Genomic DNA, 6,636 nt, shown 5'->3' with positions numbered 1-6,636 from the left:
CTCTGTTAATTATTTCCTATCTATACTGTATATCACTTACTTTCTACATATTTGTTTGCATGTTGTCATTAGAATGTAAACTTTTTCAGGGCAGAAACTATCCTTTGCCTCTTTTTGTATCTATAGACTTGGCACAGTACCTAGTAGATGCTTAATAAATGTTGATTGATTGATTGATATCCCAAAGATATTAAAGAGAGGAAAAGTACCCATATGTATAAAAAATAATGATAGCAGTTCTTTCTCTTTATTGTAACGATGAACGAAATCTAATGAGACTATATACATACACACACACTATTTAAATGCTAGCCATTATTATTATAGGAACCAAGGTCATGGCCAGTAATTGGGGAATGGATTGCACAAATTATGGTAAATATATGTGGGTGTAATGGAATTATGATGCATGTTTATGAATGTAATTGAATATTATTGTACCATGTGAAATGATGAAAGAGATGGTTCCAGAGAAATCAGGGAAGATTTGTCTGAATTAATAGAAAATAAAATGTTCAGAACCAAGGGACAGATTTGTATAATAACAACAATATTGTTAGAAAAGCAACTTTGAAAGATTTAAGTACTCCAGTCAAAGAAATGACCAACCCCTATTCCACAGGACAGAAGCAGAATACGGCAGATTGCTTACCTCCTAATAGAGGAGTGATGGATCCAAGACATGGAATGAAACATATATCTTTGGACATGTCAAATAGGTGGAGATGCTTTGTCTGACTATAATTTATTACAAGGATTGTGTGTATCTCTTTACACTTGAGTAAGAGAGGAAAGCAAGAAATTATATACATATATAATATATATATTATATACATATAATATATATAAATATATTATATATATATATACATATATATATAAACACACACATAGGAGACACACACAGAGAGAGAGAATGGAAATAGGGACATTGAAGCCTTTTTTAAAAAAATGCACAGAAGAGAACAGAAGTTCAGAAAGATACACAAACAGGCACAACAGCTTTGAAAGAAACATGTTTAATTTGTTACACACATTTCAAAAACAAGCTGCACATAGCAGAAATTCATGGTTTCACATAAAATTATATTTTTTTGGTCCTACTTTGTATATGGAAATGTTCTTTTTTTTATATTCATTAAATTGAGAATGAATAACTTAAAATTACTGCTCTGTTGAGTACATTTTGTAAGAAAATAGTTTTAAAAGACATTTATTTTAAGATGAACATGTCAGTGAAATTCAAATATTATCAAATATGATGCTCTTTCCCTACCATGCTACATATGAATGTTGGATGTATACTTAAGATGTGGGATTCATGCTGATAAATCACACTTTGGTGTGATTTGAGAAAATGATATCTCCTTTCTCTCTTTTTTTGTACTAGCCACTGCTGAATTTCTTTCCAGAATATAAAATGCACTGTCAAAAGAACTGGCAAAAGTAATTTAAATCAGCTGCAATGTATTAAACAAAGACATCCTTTGAACTATACACAGGATGCAAAGAAATAAATAAAGCTTCATGTTAAGACAACACAAAATAATAAATAGAAGCTATGAGAATAAGACAAAGGGAAGTCTTTTTTTTTCCCCCTAAGGGAAGTCTTTATGCCAACTAATGGCTAATCCTTTTTCAATACAAAGTCCCAGGCATAACCCAAAATTAAAAAAAATAATAAACATTTAATTTGTTCTCAAATTTCTTTCACTGAAAAGGATGATTTTACCTACTTTGAAGGTGATTCCAAATATTGACATTGGTAATGTGACTACATTTTCATCTGGTCCTTATGTGTAAAGATATTGTTGGAAATCAAAATCCTTTAACATGTGGTCAGGATTCTTGTTAGGATGACTTGGAAGGAATCATCCTTCCCATTTTATAGATGGAGGCATTGAGATCGAAAGAGAGAAAATGAATTAGGCTCACTATTGGGCAGCAGTATGTAAGAAGAACAGTGCCAAAAAAATCAGATGAAAAATGAAGAAAATTCTTTATCTTAGATGTTTTAAGTTGTGTGATATTAAATATCTGGATTCTATTATCTGGCACTTTTAGGAAGGGCATTAACCTTCTACTTAGATGGCACTTAGACGTCAAAGTGCCAAAGCATTTTTTAGAAATGTTGACATTTGGAAGTCTTTCTACAGCAGCACAGTCCTAGGTATTTTCCTATCTCCTTAAAAACTATTTACTACATAATTTAACCCTTTCATGATGATTCAGGTCTTCATTCTGAACAACAGTAGCAGATTATTTGGTGATACTATAAGAGCCTGGCTAAAGACTTCATGCTTATGAAGGTCAGCAATGGTAGGATAGGCTCGTTAGTAAGTTACTTCCAGGTCAGATGATAACTTGTCAAGGATTGGTGCAGGGGTCAAGAGTTATGTTCATCATCTTCACAGGTTCCTTCCAACTCAAAGACTTTATGATTCTATAAAGCTATTATATTGGAAATTGCTGTGAACCATTATTCCATGTATCTCTATGACTGACTCAAGTGAAATCATAGTCTTAGCATCTGCAAGAATCTCAGAGACCATCCAACTCAACTAATCTTCCACCTAAACTGCTTACCTTTCATCCTGTTGTTTTGGAATCATGTAGACATATTGTTTGTCCTTTATTTTTGAAGAGGACCAATGACAACAGGGTGATGTCTTGACTTGTGTGTGAATTGGATTTAAGTAAGGCAGAGTTGCACAAAGTCATCAGCCTTACTCTCTCTTCCAGAGAGTTCATCTAAGTCCAGTGCCAAGATGAAAGTCAAGATAACTGATGATGGCCTGGGATCCAGTGGATAACCTCGGTGTCTTCAATGCTTGACCAAACTCTAAGCTCTCCATAGGCCCTGCTTTAACCCTCTCCATGGATGTTGTTACAAATTGTTCTCATCTGCTGATTCTGCTGGGAGAAGTCTTTATGTGCTTGGAGTAGACATCCCCTTAACTCCTCATTGGGTTTGAGTCCCATTGGGTACCCTCTACCTGGTTTAGCCCATCTGCCAAGACAGTTTTACCAGGGTGTGACTGCTGCATGTGCTACAGCTTCTTAGAGTCACAGGTGAGAGTCACATACCAGATGGACACCAAAGGTGAATGAGCATCCCTGAAGAGAGATGGACAAGCCCTTAAACCAGAGGTGGTAGTCCTCCCTGACCTCAGCATACACCCCATACACATGTATGTATCTATTGAGCCAATGGTTGAGCGAGAGCAAAGACTCAGACCTTTTGGTTCTCAATCCTATGCTCTACTTACTAGAACCTGGAGAGAAAATACCTACCAGCACTTCATTTACTGTAAGAATGAAGCTTATGTAGTTCTTTGTTCCTTTCACACAGTGCTGGTCCCATGAGAATGACATTGACCTTATTTCCTGGCAGAATTATCCATGTCACGTCTTTTACTTTAGAGGTTGCTTAGCCAGTCCTGTCTGGCTGTGAGAGAGAAGATGGATTTACAAATTCCACACCAGATACACGGAAGTCGACAAAGTACATTAGTTAATCTCCAATATTAGCTTCTGAGCTGCAAAATGAGAGAATGACAAATGAGCTGTGGAACCTCATATATCATTTAGGTTCCTTACCTTTTATCCATTGGGAAAGAAAGTCTTATCAAGTAAGGAAAGTTGTTAGCATTTAATCACTTACTCTTATGTCTGGAGTATTTGTAAGGAAATATAAATTGTTTGTATTAAACAGATTCTCCCAGTCCAAAGGAGAAGACCAGCCTCTACTGAGCCAGGAAAAAATGATCCAAAGAATGGTATAGGACTGGAGCTACCTGAGACCCTAAACAGAAAGGTTAGAGGGGAGTGATCAGACAAAACGATATATCTTATATATTGCTTTTAATTCTGAGTATCATATTTTAAGATGGTGGTTCATAAATTGGAGACCATTCACAAGAACAACCAAAATGGTAAGATGATGAAATATATGTCATTTGGGGAATGATTGAATGAAATATGGAGGCTTCATCTTGGAGGAAATATGATATGCTTTTTCATATTTAGAGAGAAATTAAAATAGAGGTTAGATTTATACTGTGATGTTTGAGAGGCCAGAATTAATACCAATGGATGAAAGTTTCTGAGCAGCAATTTTTGACTTCTTACAAGGTAGGACTTTCTAACAATGACAGTTCACACATATAGAGCTGAAAGGGACCTCTGTGCCAATCTGGCCCAACCCCATCATGTTTTATCCCCCTAGTACAATGAAACCTCTTTGTGGATGAGACCTATCTCATTTTTAAAATTTCTATCACTGGCATCTAGCACATTACAGGGTACTAGAATCACAAATATGGAGTTGGAAGGAAACTCAGAAGTCACCAACCAATTAATAAGTATTTATTAAGCACCTACCATAAGTCGTACACACTGCTAGGTTCTAGGGCTACAAATATAAAGAATGAAATAATCATTTGCAATTGCAATCATTGCAATGAGCCTACGTCCTAATGTAGGAACTAATAATTACATGATAAAATACACACAGAGTGAATATAAAATGAACAAATACATGCATATGCAGAGAAAGTAGTTAAATACAAGGCTCTATGGGAGGGGAGAGTGTTCCAGGCATGGAGGACAGCCAGTGGAGAGACATAGAGACAGGAAAGTGTATTAAGGGAAAAAAAATAAGAAAGTTACTTTAGCTAAATTACAGAGCGAGGAATAATATTCAATGAGACCAGAAAAAAAAGCTACAGATAGTTTATGGAGGACTTTAAAAGAGGTTATATTTTATTCTGGAAACAAGAAGCCACTGAAGTTGGTTGGGTAGGCGAGTCATAATTTTTCTATTTGTGCTTTAATGTGTTGTCTAACATTCTCATTTTTATAGATAAGGAAACTGAGGCTTAGGGAGGTCAAAGGGTGATCCTGCCTATATAGGAAGTATCAGAGGTAGGATTTTTTAAAGAAAATTATTTATTTTATTTTGAACTTAAGAAACAAAGCAAAAATTTCTGATAGAAAAAAAGATGATTGCACATGAAATCGCAAATCTATTACATACAACTTGTTATTCCTTTAAATATAATATATAGGGGTGCCTAGGTGATACAGTGAATAGAGTACCAGCCCTGGAGTCAGGAGGACCTGAGTTCAAATCCAGCCTCAGATACTTAACACTTAGCTACCTGTGTGACATTGGGCAAGTCACTTAACCCCAATTGCCCTCCAAAAAAAGGCAATAAATAAATGTATAATTTATATAATAAAGTTATTATGTAACTTTTTTACTTTTTTCTTCTTTTCCTCCAAGATGGCTACCATTATACATAAATATGCAGAAATACATATAAATATATATGTATATATAAATGTGTGTAAAACCTTTCTATACATCTATTTATCAGTTCTTTCTCTAGGTGCAGACAGTCTTCTTTCATATGTCCTTTGTTCTTAATTTGGGTATTTACAATGATCAAAATCTAAATCCAAATCTTTTGATTCTAGAATTGATGCTCTAGAACTGTAGAAATGTGACACAGAAAATTCATAAATATATGTTAAACTGAATTCAATTTGCTGTTCAACTAAATGAAATGTAATAATAGTTCAGGAGAGTAACTGAATTATTAACCCTAGAATTAAGATAACGTGCAAAGTGCCAAGTAAGGAAAACTAGGGTTCAAGTCTTGCCTATGAAACTCACTAGCTGTATAACTATGAATAATCTGTTTAACCCCTCAGTGTCCCTAAACAACTCTCTAAAACCCTAAGTGCCAGGAATTGCCCATCTACATTAGTAATAGGAACTGCTATACAACAGGTGCCTTGTACTGATGAAATCACAGATATGGAACAAAGACTTTTAAGTGAAATGAAATAAAGATAATATTGTTTTGAAGCCAAAGCTTTAGACTTTGGAGAATATTGAGAAATAGTTAAAATCGATTTTTGTCAGAGCATTATCATGGGGATGGAAAACTGTGTGTATAATAGAAAATGTTACCTAAATGGTAATATTTCAAGTTGGGGAAAGGTATAAAGTGAGGCTTTGATTTAGATGGGAAGCCAATTCTTAACCTTCCTTTTAAATATGTATGTACATGTATACATACAAACACACATGCACACAACTCCACAAGCCAAACTGGCAGGATTTTCACCAAAGGATTTAGAAATATTAACAGAACAGGAAAAAAAAATGGTGCTCAGCCAAAGTGGGGGAAAGAGAAATAAAAATCATCCTTGATGATACTTATTATTCATATGAATCATTTGTCTTTTGCCAGTAGCTTTACAGAGTTTAGCTACTATAATAATAGTATATAACAATAACAACAACAGCAATAATAATGAGAGGTATTTATGTAGTGTTTAAGATTTACAAAATACCTTACAAATATCATCTCGTTTGATCCTTATAAGAACCCTGGGGGGTATGTACTATTATTAATGTACTATTATTATCTCCATATAAGATAAGGAAACTGAGGCAGTAGGGGTTAAGCAACTTGCCTAGAGTCATACAGGTAGTAAGTGTCTAAGAATGGATCTGAACTCATCTTAATGGCTATAAGTCTACTACACTATCTATTGTGCCACCTACCTGCATGTGTGTGTGTGTGTGTGTGTGTGTGTGTGTGTGTGTGTGTGTGTGTGTGT

Source organism: Petaurus breviceps, unplaced genomic scaffold (assembly GCF_028583685.1).
Source record: "Petaurus breviceps papuanus isolate PSGF00001 unplaced genomic scaffold, PetGlider_PUasm1.0 77, whole genome shotgun sequence".
Lineage (NCBI taxonomy): Eukaryota > Metazoa > Chordata > Mammalia > Diprotodontia > Petauridae > Petaurus > Petaurus breviceps.
Note: the sequence above shows the minus strand (reverse complement) of the source record.